Below are 20,008 nucleotides of genomic sequence, written 5' to 3'. Positions count from 1 at the left end.
ATGCAGGTCTAAAATGCACTACGCTCATGGCTGGGCCATCTTGAGGTGCAGTGGAGTCTTGTTTTGTTCGTATGGTTGCCCATCGTTTCATCCTAGCTCATTCAGTCTCGTCAGTTGCAGTTGCGTTATTTCGTAAAGCATGCGTTATTGCGTAAAACATGGGTTGCATGCGCTCGTGCTTTACGTGCTGCATTACAAAAATATAAGGCCTTCATCCCACTGTCCGTGGGGCATTTCTTCGCGTGAGAAGTCTGCTGGAAATGGAACACAATATTATTTGCACTATGTTAGGTTTGGTTTGGTTTATTCGGGTTTGACGTCCCAAAGCGACTCAGGCTATGAGGGACGCCGTAGTGAAAGGCTCCGGAAATTTCGACCACCTGGGGTTTGAGCAGAATCTTTGGAGAAAAATGTAAAGATTTGAAAGCTTGTGAAGTATGGGAAAAAAAATATACATACATATGCAGGTCTAAAATGCACTAGACATCGAAATTCAGCCGCCGCGGCCGGGTCGAACCCGCGACTTTCGGGTCAGCAGCCGAGTGCCGTAACTACTGAGCCACCGCGGCGGGGCACATTATGTTAGCATTATCATAGCATGCCATAGAGGAAACCTCTAGGCAAGAGATGACCCAAGGAACAGTGGGATGAGGAAGTCAATATTATATATGAAGCAGAATTTTTCAGGTATTACAACCAGAGCACGTATAGTCATATTCTCTTTATATAGATGTCTAGACTACGCAAACTGGGCGTACTTACATCATGCACAAATATCTGCTAAATGTCGAGTTGGATCTTTCCAACACGTACTATACCGCTTACTGCACTATAACTTTGATGTCGTAGGTACGTAGATTAAATTAATAGATTGGATGTCTGGTGGAGGCATCTAATGCGCAGTGTAAATATCTCGCTGACGTCCATCTAGCGCTTTGTGGTTTGCTAGTATAGTGAAGTCTTACAATATTTGAGAAATTGAATTCGTAAATTCTTTCTATTGGAAAAAGCTTTCGTTCAGAATTGCTGGATACAGATGAGATGCATTTAATCAAGTGTAATGTAGTCGCTGCAGCTTTTTAATGCATCCTGTTTTTATGCCAGACATATTTAAGTGTAGCAACAGGCCACCACCTCTACTGCACCTTGTAATGTCTGGTTACTGCTCTTTAATGTAACTAATTCATCGATGAAATCTGAGAAAGAAAATTTATCCATTGCGGCAACACTTGCGTAGTCACAGTCTAATGAAGGCAGTTAGCCAGTAAGTACAAAGCCGGGATGCCTCGGATAGGCGTGTATTATTGGTCCGAGGAAAGCCACCGGAACAAAGAATGCTGGTGGAGAATGTCGACTCAAACCATTTACACAAGTATCTAAGTGTGCATACACATAATGATTTGACTTCCAGAATTGGCTATAAAGAGTACATTTTACTGTATTTATGACCGCTAGCGCTATTCTCTATTTTCTCTAGCCACAGTTTTTCTTTTAATCTTTGGAGTCAAATAATCCGTCATGTACGGATAGTAAAACAATCCGGTGGAACATTCATGCAAGTATGATATAAAGGCAAATGTACTCTATAAAAGGTTTAAATGTTTTTGTCTGAATAATGAAATCCTGATTTTGACAATGTTCTAAATGAAACCTAAATGTCACAGCTGAGTCAGCTAGGCTGCGCAGCCGCGGATTTGATTGCGGTATTTTTTATTATCGACGCAATTTACCATTCCGTAATGAGATCGGGAATAAGTATTTGTATCGAAATACGCCGCAGTGCCATGCGAATCAGCAGGTAGCCTCATCGAAAACTTGGATCAAGGCAACCGCGCATTTTAAGAGCGTAGAGAGCATCGCCTTATAGAGGGTGTGTCTGAAAAGTAATGCAAGATTATCCGTTGAAAGATTATCCGTTGTTCACGTGCCCGCACGTGAACAGCAGTAAACGGTCAAGTTCTGTGCTAAACATGATAAGAATCTTGTCGATACCTACGGTATAGTTCAGCAAGCCTACGGGAATTCTGCTTTGTCCTACAGTCAAATTAGAAGGTGGTTGTAGGCATCTGAGGCATGCTGGGAAGACGTTAAATATGAATCCCGCTCTTGATGGCCATCAATGAGCAAAAGTAGCTAAAATGTGTGTAGGGTTCGTGATCTTTTCTGACACGGAGCGTCGAAAGAGTGTGCGGATGATAGCAGAGACTCTCAATGTTCCAAAAACCACAGCTCACGACATTGTAAGCGACAATTTGAAAATGCGGAAAGTCTGCGCAAGGCTGGTCCCCAAATTGTTGACTGAGGACCACAGGAACAACACAGTGGTGATCGTTAGCGAACTTTTGAAACGCGTGCAATTTGAACCTTAGCTTTTGGGCAGTGCCCTTACCGGTGGCGAAACATGGCTATCTGAGTACTACCCTAAGACGAAGCGCGAAAGTTCTAAATGGCACCACTAAGAGTCCCCTCACCCCAAGAACGCAAAATGAGGAAGGGGAAGTGAAAACATTGCTAATTATCTTTTTTGATACCAAGCGTGGGGTTCTGAAAGAATCTGTACCGCAAGGGCAGACAGTCAACGCTGTCTACTATAGGGATGTGCTCGACAGATTGAGAAAAAGGGACCTCCGATCGCGAAAGGAGATCGCCTATACCTGACAGTTGCACCACGACAACGCTCCCAGCCACACTTCTCTGCATGTACGGGAGTTGTTGGCCAAGGAGAACTTGGCGACGCTGCCCCAGACCCCCTGTAGTCCTGGCCTGGCTCCGGCAGACCTTATCCTGTTCTCAAGAATCATGAGCGCCCTGAAAGGAGTCCGTTTGGCAACATCGAAGCGATCCGAACCGCCGTGACAAAGGCCGTAAACAAGGTTGATGTCGACGCCCTCCAGGATATGTACAGTACATGGCAGAATCGCTGGCAAAAATGTGTAGTTGCCTAAGGGGGCTGCTTCGAATAATTTCAAATGTTTGTAAGCATATCTTGAATAATCATGATGTAACAATGGCGCAGAAGGAACACGAGGGACAGAAAGGAAACGACGCAGACAAGCGCTAAATAAAGTTTCCCACCAGCTCCTGAAGATCCTGTCCTTCTTAGTTTGGCTGCACGCGACTCGAAGCTTATCCTTGAAAAAACGGGTTTGCCGCCACCACTCAGACCTCAAGAGTCTGCATAACCCTGTGTGGTGACCCGCTGATGGCTTCAGAAACCCGAAGACAACCTGAACTTCGGGGGGACACAGTCGGTACCGAAGATGATAGGAAACCATCCTAGAATTGCAGACACCCACAGCGATGAGTGCCCCGATCGCAGCAGGGTCAAGCACAGCACTATCAGTAGGCACATGCAAACAGCGATCCCGACGCTCCCAGAGCTTGGAGCACACTGTGCTAGGCAGTGATGAAAAGATAAAGTCCCCCATACCAAACCCAAGGAATCTGAGCTAGGTAAGGCCTTTAGCAGCACCCGAAAGGAAATCATTGCATTACATTGCCGGCACAATCTTCACATATATTTTGTGCTGTAACGCACTGATCTTTAATGTGGAGTAATATTTTAAAAATAAAAAGACCGCAGACGCATTGTAGTGCTTCTCTTGAAGATTCATGAAGCAGAAAAATAATTTTTGGGACACCAGCGCAAAGGGTACTTGAATAGAATTAAAAAAATAATCGTGCGGATGGTTTAAGTTCAGCAAGTGAACCGACGACACAGCGCAAGAGTCTCTGTGATAAGCATTTAAATTGCACAAATGCCTGCCCATTTTCCTTTGCGCTCAAGCGTAGGAGCATCCTGGGTATCTTGGGATGTTTTAAAGCCTCCATGGAGTAGGATATTTGTCATACCTACACAGACAATTGTGAGTGGCCTGGATGGGTTTCTACACACACTCTCTGTGCACCTTGCACTAACGAGGGGCGAACACGGGCGCCTGAGAGAACACCGGCGAGCCCTGACCACAGCAGCAGCTAAGCCTGGTAACCCAGTGCATGCGTCCGAATGCCGAGCATTATCTCTGTCCTGGTGGCATGGGCGCCTCCTCTTTGGGGTTATTTCGATCCATTCCATTACTCCGTGGGTCTTGTGTCTCCAACTTTTATTCGGGTTTTTTCTTGCATCTGTGTCCCAAGGCTGCAAATATCGATCTTCTCCTCTTCCTGATGGACCGCTTCACCTTTTTTCTACACCGATATCCCTGAGGGGCTCGTTGTGCTGCTCTATGCCACCGGCGCTTGGTACAAACGGGCGTCCGCGATCACGTCATCACCAGGCACAGGTGTTCGTACAACCCACGCAGATGTATGCGACAGCAGCTCGAGCGCGCACATGAGGAAACAATCATCTTCCAACTTTTTAAGTTATTATTTTGGTCTCAGATATTTTATTGCAATATATTTTAAGCGCCAAGCAGTCGCTGCTTGCGTCCCGACCAAAAATACCCCAGAGTGCGTCTGTGCTCTTTTTTTTTAGAAGAGAAAATCAGCAACTGCCACCGGTCAGGCCAGCAGCAGACTTGATGGACATGATGCACAAAGCATCGAATAGCGTTCCCTTCCCGGGGGAGAAAGCCTGGATGTCGGTAACGTGGCCTTGAATATGACTCCAGCATCAACTCTTTAATTAGTGTCTTGAGCAAAGCACGCAAGACGTGGGAGACACGTCCACGGCCAAACATGAAAGCGGAATCAATCTCAAAGTTCACTGAAACGCTTTCCCGAATTGGATACCGTCATTCTTGTTGCATTAGATTGGCTTTTGGTCTTTGAGGAAAGAAAATGGCGCAGTATCTGTCTCGCATATCCTGGTGGGCACCTGAACTGCGCCATAAGGTAAGGGAGAAAGGTGGGAGTGAAAGAACAAAGAGGTGCCGTAGCGGAGGTTTCCGGAATAATTTCGACCACCTTAGCAAAAACAAATGCATAAGCACTGAAGCAGCAACGGATAGCGTTAACAATGACTACATCGTGAATCAGCGCTGGTAATGTGCTTAGCTTCAGAGCTCTCGTACAGACGAGACTGCTGCGTTCACTTCAGAAACCAAACGAAACGACACCACGCCACTGGAATTTCGTTTTAGCGGATTCATTGAGGCGGTAGAATTTTTCGACACTGAACCATTTGGATGAGCGTACGTTCGCGTGAAATCAGGGACTCGCGTAGGCTGGAGAGGGAATACTTATAGCTTATAAATAAAATGCTTATAAAATAGCGCATAAGGAAAGGGAGCGCAATAACTGTCTGACCTGCGGTGGACATCTGATGGGCACTCTGAGGAAAGAAATTATTTAGACAACTAAAGAAGCAGAAAACGCCGTAGTGTAGTGTGTCCGGTAAATGTTGTGCAACTAAGATTTTTCGTTTTCTTTTTTTTTCGTAGAAACGCAGCTGCCACGGCCAGGACTTCAGTTATGCACCTTAATGGCGAGCATCCAAATTACAAGTAAGGCGCTGCCATGGCTGTAGTGAGAACGCCGACAAGACTGCGATTTAATGGCGCGTTCTCATGTTCAGCTTCTCAACAGCAAAGAAAACGCTGCATGGCTCTCACGATTTTTTATTGTGCATGGAATAAGCAAGTGAACCACGAACAACCTCAGTCAACGAAATGATGTTCAGAAGGAAGACCGTAGCGTTAGCCGAGGAAATTTAGTGACACACTTGTTATCAGAAGCCTATTGGGGGATTACTGAATTCTAAATGGGTGGAGGCTGTCTTTTTCCTGCGATAATCAGACCGTGCTGCGGGGCGTGCAAATCCTCGGCTGCCAGCGCTTTCCCAAGCGTGGTATCGCAAGAAGCCAGTCTTTTTTAGGTCCTGGCCTAAGAATATCGGTTTCTGCATGGTTAATGCACAGCCAGCTTTTAATAGTTTCGGACACTGGACCATGAACACCATCTTGATTTCAAAAGCTGAATGGCTCCTGAAAAGAATGACAGATGTATTGCTGACACAGCAAAGCCCTTTTTAATACTAAACGTTTCCGTAAGCTCCAGGGAATTCATATAATTTCTTCTATTTTAATTTCTGATTTAGCGAACGACAGGCTCATGAAAACAAGACACACACTGTTGCTGACAAATGCGCGATGGCCTTATTTTTTAATGACGTGTCAGGCTACGCGGCCTGTTATTGACAAAAGCGAGCCTATACTGGGGACTTCAAAGCTAATAGATCAATTTTCTGAAGCACTCTGTTTTGCGCAGTTCGGCAGCGGTGCATCTGTGTTCAACGTCTCTAAGTTTCGCATCTGCTCTGCGCAGTTCTTCCATCGCGGAAGCCGTGGAAGATTGCTATCAGCCAGCTCAGACCGCATCACCGGGAGCAACGCGAAGCCGAGAGTGACGCGCCCCAGACATCGGCTGCCAGCCGCAAGCCTTGGTTTTGCAGCGGCAGAGGGCTCCAAGCATTTTCTGTGCTTAAAAGGGATCGCCGAATTCATCCTCACGGCAGTTCCAAGGCGGATGTGCAGTCGAGCGCGATTTGAAGGTTATCGTGCGAGCGTCGACCGGGAACATGAAAAGCGCCATGGCCCAGAATTCTCTGCCGAGGCGAGGGACGTATCAGGCCAGCTTCCCTCACTCTTTTTGCTGTTCCTTCAGCAGCCGTCACTCCCTCCTGGGCTATCAGTTTCATTTTTGTTTCTCCGAACATTCAGTGATCGTACTGCGCACGACGTATTCTTCGGTATTATCTAAAATTGGACGCTACGAAGCTGTATCTAGCCTATGTAACGTCGCCGATGCTGAGCCAAGAAGAATGGGTGACCAAGAACCAAGACCAAGATACGAGGTAACCAAGTCCATACTTTATGGCAACAAATGAAAAGCTTAGAATAGAGAGAAAGGGCGGTGGGTTCGTCGCGGGGGTGATGGTTGTTGTATGGAACAGCGAACGAGGGAGAGAAAAGTGCGAAATCATGATTTTTCCTGTTCCAAAACCGGCCGCCAGGTGCATGGAGTGCTATGCTGGTCGACGCTCTCGCGATAACCTTCCAATCGCGCTCGACTGTACATACAATGGTGGCGAAGGCTGGGCCCAAAAACGGTTTAGCGCGACTGCAGCACAGCCAGAGCACAAATTAAAGCGCTATACAACAACGAAAAGAAATAAATATTTTATTGCCAGGTTTTAGAAAAAAGGTAAAATATTTTAGCAAAACATCTTGCCATATTTTGTAATTTTTTTGCAACGCTTTCGTTGCGCCCCATGTTTATGAGTGTGTGGTGCATTTGCAGCTCGACTTCGCAGGCATTGTTTCGGTTTGCGGCGAGTGGCGGGAGCTTACGAAGCGATTCCTTATCGCCAGCTATCTGCAACGGCGCGTCTGGGCGTCTGGAAAAGCGTATAAATTAAGCTCGCTGGTCTCGAAATGGCCCCTTTCACAAGTTTTTGTCGTCCTCTCTTGTGGCTTCTGTGTCGCCGTTTGGTAAGATTTGCATCCCGCTGCACCACTGCAGCAGTTTTATTGGTTCTATTGTGGAAGAAGAAGTGGTGGTAGCGAGCGTCCGTTTTTCGCAGCTCTTACGCTTTACTGCAGTTTTTTATTTTTGTGCGTGAACCGTGTTCTCGTCATCCTTTGGGAAAGCGGGCGCACATCCGCTACGCCTTCCCGTCGCCGCTGTCGAGCAGACTGCGGCTCTACCAGCTGGCAAGCCCACTGCCACGAACGCCGCTGATGTGGAGCTTCCAAATTAGTCTGATAATCCACAGTGACAGAGACGGAATCAGAAAACAGCAGCTTCTTGCCTGTTGAGTTGTGCCGCCTGAAAAGGAAGCTGCGCCGGACATCAACAGCGGGTGAGTTGCCAACGAGGACTTTTGACAAGCCAGGAGTTTTCACAGTGGCCTTTGTTCCTACAACATAGACGGCTAATCTGAACACCATTAATAGACAGCAGTGAACCCAGTTTTACGAACGGGTGGTTCCGGGACAAGTCTGTGAAGTCAGAATTAATGCATGAAACAATGCCCTGACCGCAGATGTTAAATCTCAGGCATGAGTGGACAAGCTAAAAGAAACTGGTGTCCTCGGTGGCATGACGGCGCGCTCGTATGTTGCTCACGGGAAGCGGACTACCACTGGTGTTATCACTGATGTTGAGCCGGAGATACACGACAGGGACCTCCGGACGCTGATTAATTCTACTGCCCGGGTAGTTGACATTCATCGTTTCGTCCGCTCCAAGTGTGTCGAGTTGGTTTTTGAAACTGATTCTCTCCCATCGCACGTCAAGGTGGCCTGTGTGAGTCATCCTGTCCGCGTGTATGTTCCAAGGACAGTTCATTGCCGCAAGTACAACAAGATACGACATGTGAGTGTTGTTTGCAAAAACGAGGTATCCTGCCGTAGATGTGGCGGGATGCACCGGCATGGCACCTGCACGACGGAGACTATAAAGTGTGCAGACTTCTGGGGTGCCCATGAACCAACGCCGAAGGAGTGCCCTAAGATGAAAAACGAAAGACTTGTCCTGAAGAAAATGGTGGAGGACAATTCGACCTACCAAGAAGCGACAGCACGTATTCGTCGCCGCAAACATAGTTCCCGGCACCGTCGTCAGGATCCACACAATACAACTAGTCTAGCTGCACCGACGTCGCAGCAAGTATCGGCTCAGCCGGCACAGTAGCATGACGCAAAAACGATAAGACACCTGCGGCAGTACCCGATGTTACCGCAGTGGCTCAGTCCGATGCAGTTATGTTATCAACTTCCTCTGATGCTGAATGGCCTGCGCTGCTATCCAAGGACATCGCCACGGCACGACCAAGACTGGTTGCACTTCACCTGTCAGTGCTGGCGAGCCCGAAGGTCAGGAGGTGAACATTGTGCTAAAAAGGCCTCTGTGCTCAGCAAGGATTGTTGTGCAGCTTTTGGACGCAGTTCATCGGCTCTTGGCGGCACTGCAGTAATTCACTATGGCACTACTAATACGCACCTCTTCTGTGGAAATGCACGCGCGCCGACGTGTAGTGGTGACGTGGAATGCCTGAGGCCTACGCGGTCGTCTTTGTGACTTCCGGCAACGCGCCCAGTAGTACCGCTTCCCTGTGCTTGTTATATTTGAGCCCAACACGCCGTCCTCTTTTCGCCTTTCTGGGTATGTACTGCTGTGGTCTCGCGAAGAAGAAGAAAGAAGCAGTGTTATACGCCAAGACATTGCACATGTCCGCAAGGTCCTACAGCTGCAGAACGCAAACCATTAAATCTGCTTTACAGTTACGCTAAAAGGGTGGGTCTTCTCTATAGTCGGTGGCTAGATATCACCTAGAGATTTCATTGATACTTCGTACCTATCTTCAGCTATCCGGAGTTGCACAGCTCCTCATATAATAGTGGGCGATTTTGATGGGCATCACCCTCAGTGCGGAAGTGCCGTTAAAAATAACCAAGGCAGGAACCTCTTTGGCTTTATGCACTCCCAGAATTTCGTCACTATCAATGATGGTTCAACTACGGTTTGGTTTGGTTTCGTGGGGTTTAACGTCCCAAAGCGACTAAGGCTATGAGAGACGCCGTAGTGAAGGGCTCCGGAAATTTCGACCACCTGGGGTTCTTTAACGTGCACTGACATCGCACAGTGCACGGGCCTCCAGAATTTCACCTGCAATGAAATTCTAGCCGCCGCGACCGGGATCGAACCCGCGTCTTTTGGGTCAGCAGCCGAGCACCATAGCCACTGAGCCACCGCGGCGGCTGGTTCAACTACGTTTCTGCGTGGTAAGCTGTACAGCAGTTGCTTGGGCGTGGCGTTTTTTTTCACCAAGTCTCCAGTCTCACGTCATCTGGTGCAGTGACATGGAAACGCATGGGAGTGACCACACTTCAGCATATGTATACGTCTAGTGGTACGCACCTACTACTTCGTCTCGCGTGCGACATACAGACTGGTCCGCCTTTAGGACATCCGTGGAGACTTCCTGTGTGTATCTGACGTCACCGTCTAAAATAGAAGGCCTGATTACGCCCTTCCACGGTGAGTGCACGGGGTATATATGTGCGCCTTCACCAGGATCTACCACTGACGTGGAAATCGAGAGGCTACGCGCAGTCTGTCAGCGAAGCGAAAGGAAATACAGAAGAACAAAATCCACGTATGTTCTCGCCCTTTGTCGCCGAATCAACGACAAATAAAGCGCCACCTCGCGAGATTATAGAGACAACGAAAGAGGCAGTTCTGTTCATCGCTGGACCCTCGCAAACCGCTGTCGCGTATTTCGCAATTAGCCAGGAACTTACGTTCACCCCCACAAGAACGGTATCCTTTCCATGCCCTGTCCCTTTATCAATGCCGTAATAATGTAGAGCAGCGTCATTTGACTGGCTAGTTAGTTTTCCATGTTGTTATACCAGTACAGGAAGACGCGGACGAAGGAACACAGAATAAAGACAAACGAGCGCTGGGTGCGCTCGTGTTTGTTCCGTGTTCCTTCGTCCGCGACTTCTGGCGCTGGTATAACACCATAATGTAGAGGTAACAGAAGAATTCTGCAAAATGGTTGTGGGAACAACTACGGTAGCATCAAAGAGTTTGGAGGCTTTTGTGCCACCTTTACCCGACGACCGCTACGACATGCTATTCCTGATGCCTCAAGTAGACGCTGCTCTTTCCTCGTGTAGGCGTTCATCTACACCTGGTCCTGAGAGGATTTCGCTTTTGTCTCTCCCACCTTGGCATAGAAGGTCGAGCTGTGCTGCTCAGTTACTAAATGATACATGGGTTTCCGCCATTGTTCCAGAACACTGGGAGATCAGTCGCTTGGTTGCTCTTTTGAAGCCTGAAAGCCTCCTTATGAGCTAACCCCATAGCGGCCTAGCAAGCTGCGTCGGTAAGCTTATGGTGCAAATGGTGCTGATGCGGCTATAATGGTTTTTAGAGCAGAATGCTCTGTATCCGGAAATGATAACTGGAGCAATAGCGCAAACAGGACAAGGGACAAAAGAACGAGTAGACACACTCGAAGACACACACACAAGAACGAGTGTGTGTCTACTCGTTTTTTTGTCCCTTGTCCTGTTTGCGCTATTGCTCCGAAGTATGAACCAACAAGCCCGAATTTCAACGTTGTTAATGATAACCGGGTTCCGGCGATGTCGTTCTTTGATTGACAGCGTGATTGACGTCATATCGACAGTGGACCATTAAAATGTAGTCGCCGACTCGCTGCACCTGTCTTCTTAGACATCGAAGGGGCCTACGACAACATACCTCATGACGCCATCCTTGATGCCCTTGACGACATGGGCGTTGGCGGCCGGATGTACTCTTGGATTGTGAGCTACCTCAACGGCCGGTCTGTTTACGTGTTACGCCCGATTGAGAGACTGCCCGTCATCAGGTTTGCCCTGGAGTTTCTCAGGGAGTTCTCAGCCCATCTCTATTTAACTTGGCTTTCATTTTACTGATGAGTGAACTTCCCACTCAGATCCACATCAGTGTCTATGCTGATAATATCTGCATCAGGGCTTCCGGTTCAACACGTCCACAAATGCGAGCGAGATTACAACGTGCCGTGTCGTCTACTTCAAGGTACCAAGGTGGTCAGGGTCGCGCTTAGGAGCTGTAAAATGTGCTATGGTCTCATTAACGCGCAAGTCTGCCTGCCGCTACCCGGTAACACTTCAAGGGATTGGAATACCATACGTCTCCCACAACAGATTTTTGTGGACATGATCATTGACCTTAATCTGTAATAGTCGAGGCCTACAAATATGCTTAAGAAAAGACTCACTCTTTTTTGCCATGTCCTTTGCTTTGTAGCTGGCATTAAATGGGAAACAACGGAGCGCTCCTTGCTAAGACTTTACTCTCTTTATAGGCTATATTTGTTACAGCCTTCCTGTACTCTCTAGCATGAGAATTTAATGCTTCCGGCCGGACATTAGAGCGTGTTCAAGCACAGGCTCTCAATATATGCCTCGGATTACCATGTTGTGCCGAGAAGAAAGGCACGATTGAGGAATCTGTTGCGTGCCCAATATCGATCTACCTGTCGCATGAACCACTTCGTGTATATTTACGCGCGCTTACACAGCACCGCTGCCTTCTGCTGATGAAGATTTTTAATGAGCGACCGGACAGCAGTTTTGCACGTGCAATGCGCTGCCATCAATCTGTATTGCCATCAGACTATGATCTGCCGCATCATCCCTTGCTGCCATCATGGGGGATGGCTCAGCCTTCAGTATGCCTGTATGCCCCTGGCATGCTAAAGAAATCAGTGATTCCGCTAAGCGGACTGAAGCAACTTGCTCTTGCCTACCTATGGTCAGAATACCAAAACTGCGGGCACGTATACCCTGATGGATCTGCGTCACCGAGAGGAGCTTTGGTAAGCCCCGCTCAGCAGACGACTCGGAGATACATTTTAGGATAAAATTCTACTTAAACCGCTGCCGAGCTTACGGCCCTTCGGGAAGCGATTTGCCACATCTGCGGAGAACCGCGGCAGTGTGGTGCATTTTCACAGACTCTAAACCTGGGCTACAAATTTTGGGATGCTTCCTTCGCCACACCGCCTACCATGCTCAGGCTCTTGATATCACTACACTTCTTTCATCTTCTCGGAAAAAAAGCCACCGTATACTGTTCCCGTTGATCCCTGGTCACTGCGGACTCAATGGAAATGAGACAGCCGACGCTGACGCAAGGAGCGCGTTCAGCAGTGGTCTGTGCACAGCTGTGCCGTTCTCTAGACCCGACACCACTCGTCTCCTTTCGGGAACTATAACGAGTGCGATAGCTAGATACTGGGCCCTGCCGGACACTCGATACATCGCCTTAAACGGCTAGATCCGGCGATGGCCTTTTACGTTGCTCGCAGAATACCACGCCCTATTGCAGGCTTAAAACATGGGTCACATTTAAACGTCGCCTTCATGCGCTACTTCGTAATTTAATTAGACGAGCGGGCTCCCCGGACTGTTCCACATGTGGCGAGCTAAAAACTGTGGAGCATGTCTTAGTGGCGTGCCGAGCATGTGCACGAGAAAGACTCATGCTAGCATCCATTTTGATGTCTTTTGACCGCCGCGGTGGCTGAGTGGTTACGGCGCTCGGCGTCTGGCCCGAAAGACGCAGGTTTCATCCCGACGGCGAAAGTCGAATTTCGATGGAGGCGAAATTCAAGGGCCCGTGTACAGTGTGATGTTAGTGCACGTTAAAGAACCCCAGGTGGTCGAAATTTCCAGAGAAATTCACTACGGCATCCCTCATAGCCCGGGTCACTTGGGGACGTTGAACCCCAATGAACCAATAAACCAACCCTCCCGGAGGACTTGATTCTCGGCGCTTGGCCAGATAGTTCAAAAACTGTACAGGTAACGCGAGCGCTCTCACGCTAAGCGATACGGGCCTTGGCTCGTGTTTGTAATGTTAGCAAATGTGCCTTGCCTTTTTTCATATGCCTCCACCCATCATCGACATCCCACATCGTAACCTTCTTTTTTCTCCTATTCCCGTTCCCCAGTGCAAAGTAGCACAGTGCACACAGTGGAGAGTAGAAAAATATTCATTTTTCAGGCCAACCTCTCTGCCTTTTCCGTTAATAAATCCTCTTTGTCTTTATTGGTTCCATTGTTTCCTTCGGTGTACGGCCAGTGTGAAACATTTGCCCGTCGTTGTGTCACGCTTCGCGCTCTTTGTTTGAAGCCCTTAGCTCTTCATTTCAAGATGAGCTTGCAGCATGTGACGAAACTTTGCTGCTTGCCATGGCGGCTTACTACGCTGCTTCCTGCTGCACTTTCACAGGAAAGCTATTGCCATTGTCGTCTGCTCTAGATATGCTTTTGTCGGGCTTTTCACGCCTGTTTCGTAGCTGAAGCCGTTTTATGCGTACTTGGCTTCATGTTATAGGGAATATTTGAGGAAACCGCAAGGCACGCACTTGCAGTCCTAACGTGTGCGAAAGAGGTCCACTATTTGTCTTATTTGTAGTTAGTTTCGTGCAACCGACTGTCACCAAGGTGAACTTGATGCCGGGCTCTCAGGAGCAATCACGTGCCTTCTACTGACCGCAATGCCAATTTAAAAGCAGCTGTGCTGCCTACCAGCTCTGAGCATGATATTAATGGGCTTTTCAACACCGTGAAACCAATTTGGGGATCCCCTCGCAACTGAAAATATCGAACCCAACCACGTGTATGTGCGCCACCTTGACGTTGCCTTAACTGAATTCTGACAGCAGCAGTTATTTCCGTTCTACATATACATGACCATCAATGTAGTTTTAAAGTCATTCCGCTTCTTCGCTCTCGTCACTCTTTGAGCATAGAAAAGCAGCTAGCCGCGTGGTATGAGGGCGAGCGTAACGCCGCCTGCTAGCTTAATTGCACATCCAACACAAGTGCACTCCAGAGCAGACGAGTCGGATTCCGGAGCTATGGCGTCCAAGCCCTGGGTCCCTCCACTCCCGCGCAACATGGACACGCATACACACGAAGGCAGACGAGAGGCTCGCGCTCGGGCCCTCGAACGCAAACAGGGATCCAAACAGGGTGTATACAACGTTGACGTGGCAGTGCAGTCGCCCACTGGATTCCACACGGCCGCAGAAGTTCACCAGGACCAATCCGTTCTCTCCTTTAGAGCTCGAAATTCAGCGCAGGCCGAGGAACTAGCCATTGCGCTTGCCGCCTCGGACTCGAATTCGAAGGTAATCGTGACAGATTCGCGTCGAGCCTGTCAACACTACCTGGCTGGCGAGGTTTCACCTTTAGCCTACTGTATATTAAAGCGCACAGTGAGGGAACCGGACCCTTCGCCCAAACGCATAGTTTGGAGTCAGGGCCATCAAGGCGTTATAGATAATGAGGCTGCGGACGCCGCATTCCCGAGCGCTTACCTACCAGGCACCTCATCCAGGCGCTTCCGGCTCAGAGATTGTGCAATCCGCTTCTGCGGTGCAGGGAAATACCGGGCCTCTTCGATTATCCGCCTCTGCCAGCCCGCTGGTTGCTTGCGGGCTGCCCGAGCGCGCTCGATTTTCTCGGGTTGCTCCGCCCACTTCCGGTGGCTGCCCGGAACGCGTTCGTTTTTCTCTGGCTTGGCGGTTTCGGGCTGCCAGCCGGCGGCCAGACTCGCCAGGACGATTTTGTGCTGGCAGCGCTCGGGCAGCTAGCAGACGACTGAGAGGTGTATAGTAGCGGGAAGCTCGCGCGGCCATTTTTATATGGACTAGAAGGACTGCGGTTCTTCATGCGATGTTTTGCGCGATGCAGGCGTTTGTTTCGACTAGGCCACGGTGCATATCGACTGTGTCCCCTGCAATGGCACCTTTTGCGGTAGTTCTCTCTGTTTATTGATATGTTTTGCGTGAGTATGCGCGATCATATTTCGATCGTCTCACCACCTCGCAAGCTCGCTTCATATTACCATCGCATACTTCTAATTCACAAAATATTTCGGCTGTTAATTTCGTGCGCCCGGCTGATATTGCGATGGTGTTCGAGTCCTTTCACAAGAGCAGCCGGATTCCAGTTCCGAGTACGCGTTCAGACGAGCGCACATATGCATGTGCTGAATGTGTTTTACGAAGTGTTGGTTGAGCGCGATACGGGAGCGTATGGTCTTCATGGCGTTTGGCGCAGTGCAAAAGTGGATATGCTTTGAAAAACGCTTGACTGAAACATGTCCGTTATTAAAAGCCCTCACGAGCACATTGCTCGAGGCATCTCTTCAGGCATATATGTGGCCACACAGTTGTCGCCATTACAGCAGCCGACCAAGTGCTGATTCTGTCGTCGCCAACTGTTGTACAGCTTCATGCTCGGGCCTTCTGCCACATATGCTCAAAATATCTGAGAAGTACCGCAGGCATGCATCTGCTCGCGTTTGGCTCATTAAAAAAAAGAAATAAAAATGAGCTCTTAGCGCTGATCGTCACGCAAACACACGCGGAACGTTAGGCGCCGATACTCATTGTAGCGCCTTTCATTCCAGTGCCAGTTCTCTGCTATAAAGCTGTAATATTAGAGATACGATACGCAGCTAAATTTATACAGTGCACCCGCTTGTTCTAGGTGGACGTTTAACAAGCTGATATGCGCTTTTGTCGAGATTATGCGTGCATTCCTTGCCTGCAGCAAAAGCCGCGGCGGCCGACAGACTACAGTTGAACGAAACGTATCCCGATTCTTTTCTGCTTACAGCTTACAGGAAGCAGGCTACGAGCGTAGAAATCGCAACGACCACAGCAGAGTCAATCACCATGCAGGGTCGATCGTCGGCGGTCATACCAGTCATATATACTTATAGTTATTTGTCGAAGAAATTATACACTCGCCAAGGTTCAAAGAAAAATAAAAAGAATTGACGTTTCGGCACCCGTACGGGTGCCTTGATCACAAAGAAGCGAAGAACGGGCAGGAGAGCTAAAATATGGGCGGTTTTTTGGAGGACAAAAATACCTATGCAAAGATAAACCGGGACCCGACCAGAAAGATAGAAGCTGAACTTCAGAAGCTTCTCGCTGAGGTATTCAAATACAACCCCCGCCCGATGGTCAATATATCTACAACAAGCTTCTGTGTCAAAATGGCGCTGCTCCTGCCATCTACGGCGTGCCAAAAGTGCACAAGGAAGGCACACCGCTCCGTCCAATTGTGGACTTTACACGGTCCCCGTTGAACAAGCTCTCTGGCTACCTTCACAGGGTGTTGGCCCCTTTAGCGGGAAAAACCGCTACGCATGTCCGGAATGCAAGCGACTTCGTCGAGAAGCTGAAGAATGTGCCCATTGACGACACCCAAGTAATGGCTTCTTTCGATGTGAAGTCTATGTTCACATCTGTGCCTGTGGATTTTGCGGTGGAGTGTTGCAAGAAAGCCCTGAACGAAGACGTGACTCTGCCTGACCGAACCCCGATTGAAGCCGACGACCTCTGCCGACTCTTAAAATTCTGCCTTTCCAATACTTACTTCACCTTCAACAAGAACTTCTACAGACAGAATTTCGGAACAGCCATGGGTGCCTCAGTTTCTGTAGTATGTGCAAACCTTGCCTTAGAATCAATAGAATCTGCAGCACTTGCCTCATTCGACCCCCCACCGCAGTTTTCTTTTGTACGCTATGTCGATGACTGCTTCTGTGTCATCAACCGGCCAGACGTACACAGGTTTCTAGCGCAACTCAACACGTTCCAGCAAAGCATTCAGTTCACCCTAGAGGAGGAGGTGGATGGCTACATCGCTTTCCTCGACGTCCTCGTGGAATGCTCACCGCATTCTCTGCAAACCACCGTCTATCGTAAGCCCACTCACACCGGAAGGTACCTAAACTTTCAGTCATCTCATCCCATCGGGCACAAGCGCTCAGTCGCTGCGTCTCTGTTCAGCCGCGCATTTAGGATATGCTCAAGTCCTTAGCGCAGAGCAGCAGAAGTTAAACAGGTCAGGCAAGACCTGATACGGAACGGCTACCCAGCCCAAATACTGCGATGGCAGGAACGACGCGCCTCTGCTCCGACTATCCGAACTGACGCATGCGCAAAGAAGCGGGTACCGATTCCATATGCCCATGTTGTGAGTGAGACCCTTGCTCGGATCTTTTCAGATTATGACATTCATGTGGCCCACGTTCCGTCGTGCAAACTTCGGCAACGACTCTTGCGAGTCAAGGATCCTCTTGACCTCGATATCTTTCCTGGTGTGGTCTACAAGATCCCCTCCCGTGATTGTGACGCCTCCTATATCGGAGAAACAGGAAAATTCAAGACAAGGCTCAAGCAGCACCAAAATTACGTCGCCAAAGGAAAATCTAACTCAAACGCTTTAGCGCAACATCATCAAGAAACTGGACATACCATCGACTGGGACGCAGCACGTGTAATTGCAAAGGAAAAATCATTACCAAAACGCCTTCTCATAGAATCATTGTGCAGTCAATCCACGCCAAACACGATTAACCGGACCCGTGGCAATCTCCCAGAGATATACCTGCGCACCCTTCTAAAAACCGCCCATATATAGCTCTCCTACCCGTTCTTCGCTTCTTTGTGATCAAGGAACCCGTACGGGCACCGAAACATCAATTCTTTTTATTTTTCTTTGAATCTTGGCGAGTGTATGTTTTCTTCGACAAATAACTATGAATTTTCCTCGCCAGACTGGATTCCGTCGAACCCTAGACTTCATATATACTTAATGCGTAGTAAGCAAACACGCAATCATCCGAGAGTACGGCTTGTCGTTTGATAAACAACGCACGGGCAGTTTTTCATCCTATGTGGTGTCGACTGAAACACGTTAGATTGCGATTGCTCATCGCATGCTTTTGAGGATTTCTTAAAGCTTACACAGCACACTTCACACCGAAGGCACACGCTCGCGTTGTCGTCGCCGATGTACGAGGTCTGTTAGAAAAGTATCCGACTTTATTTTTTTTGCGAACACCTGATGGATATGAAACAAGCGCGCTTACAGCAGCTGACCTTGAACCCTCGTGCGCATTGACGAATTTTTTCCCGCCTGCCGATAGCGTCAGTCGCTGGGAAGCAGCGTTTGAGTGAGGGAGTGCGCAGTGCTCTCGTCGGAGTGAGAGTGAGAGGAGTGGGCGGAGTGAGAGGAGCAGCGCTACTGCCTCAAATTTTGCCAGAAACTTGGCGATAGCCAAGTGGAAATTATTCGAAATGTTCAGACGGCTTTCGGTGATGATGCTATGAGCAGCACACAGATTAAGCAGTGGTGCAACTGGTTTAAAGACGGCCGCACATCCGTGTAGAGAGAGCCACGCTCCGGTCGGCCACCAACATGCCGAAATGACCAGGTAATTGCCGAAGTGAACGCTGAGGTGATGCGGGACTGTTGTGTGACTATCCGAGAAATTGCGGAAGAGGTGGACATCAGCAATTTTTATGCACATTCCATTATCACCGAAGATTTGGCCATGGAGAGAGTTGCGGCGAAATTCGTGCCGAAGCTGCTGACGGTGGAGAAAAAGCAGCTTCGTGTTGAAGTCTCACAGGAGATGCCGGATTCCACAAACAGTTACCCTGACTTCACCGACGCCGTAATCACTAGTGACGAGTCTTGGGTGTACGGGTACGACCCGGAAACCAAATCCCAGTCGTCACAGAGGACGCATTCCACGTCACCAAGACCAAAGAAGGCCCGACAAGTGCGCAGCAATTTCAAAGTGATGCTGACTGCTTTTTTGACTCCCTCTGTGTGGCACACCACGAGTACGCACCCCACAGGGTCAAAGAATGACTAAACAGTACTACAGGGATGTCCTCCATCGCCTACGTGGTGCTGTGCGGCGCAAGAGACCGGAATTGAGGTCAACAAGAAATTGGCGCATCCCTCGCGGCATTGCTCCTGCACATTCCTCGCATTTGATTCAGACTTTTCTGGCGAAAACCAGACTCCTGTAGTTCAACAGGCTCCTTACTCTCCTGATATGTCCCCCTACGACTTCTGGCTGTTTCCTAAAATCAAGAGGTCATTGAAAGGAGCGCGATTTCAGAAAAGAAAGGACATTATGGCTGCAACGACAGCAGAGCTAAATTCCATTCCGAAAAGGGTCTTTTCGGAATTCTTCCAACAATGGCAGCACCGCTGGGAGATGCATATGGAGCCCCAAGGAGACTACTTTGAAGGTTATTAGGTTTCTAACGCTCTAGTTATGCCAGTTTTTTTTCTTCGGCCAAAGGTCGGATACTTTTCTAACAGACCTCGTATACGAGTGCGAGCTTGATCCGCTGCTGGTTCTGCAGTCTGCGGCACGCAGCCCTCAATAACTGCAACTGTGCAAGTCGTTGTTTTCGATACCAATCAGCCTATTTCTACCGTACGGGTGCGTAGCAATGAGACGCAGAACGCGAAGCTAGAGAGAGCATCTGCCCTCCGTGATCCGCAACTTGCTTGCCGCCGTGATTGCCGACGGGCTGGTTCCGGTGGCCGCCAGCCCACGTGTCCATGATGCGTTTTCCTGTCAGAGACGAACTTGTGGGCCGCTAGCGGGCTGCCCGAGCGCGGTTAATCGAAGAGGCCCTCTGGACGAC

The sequence above is a fragment of the Amblyomma mixtum genome, chromosome 2 (genome assembly GCF_055824585.1).
Source record: "Amblyomma mixtum isolate Tamu chromosome 2, ASM5582458v1, whole genome shotgun sequence".
NCBI classification, from domain to species: domain Eukaryota; kingdom Metazoa; phylum Arthropoda; class Arachnida; order Ixodida; family Ixodidae; genus Amblyomma; species Amblyomma mixtum.
The sequence above is the reverse complement of the archived record's forward strand: the minus strand, read 5'-3'. Positions refer to the sequence as shown.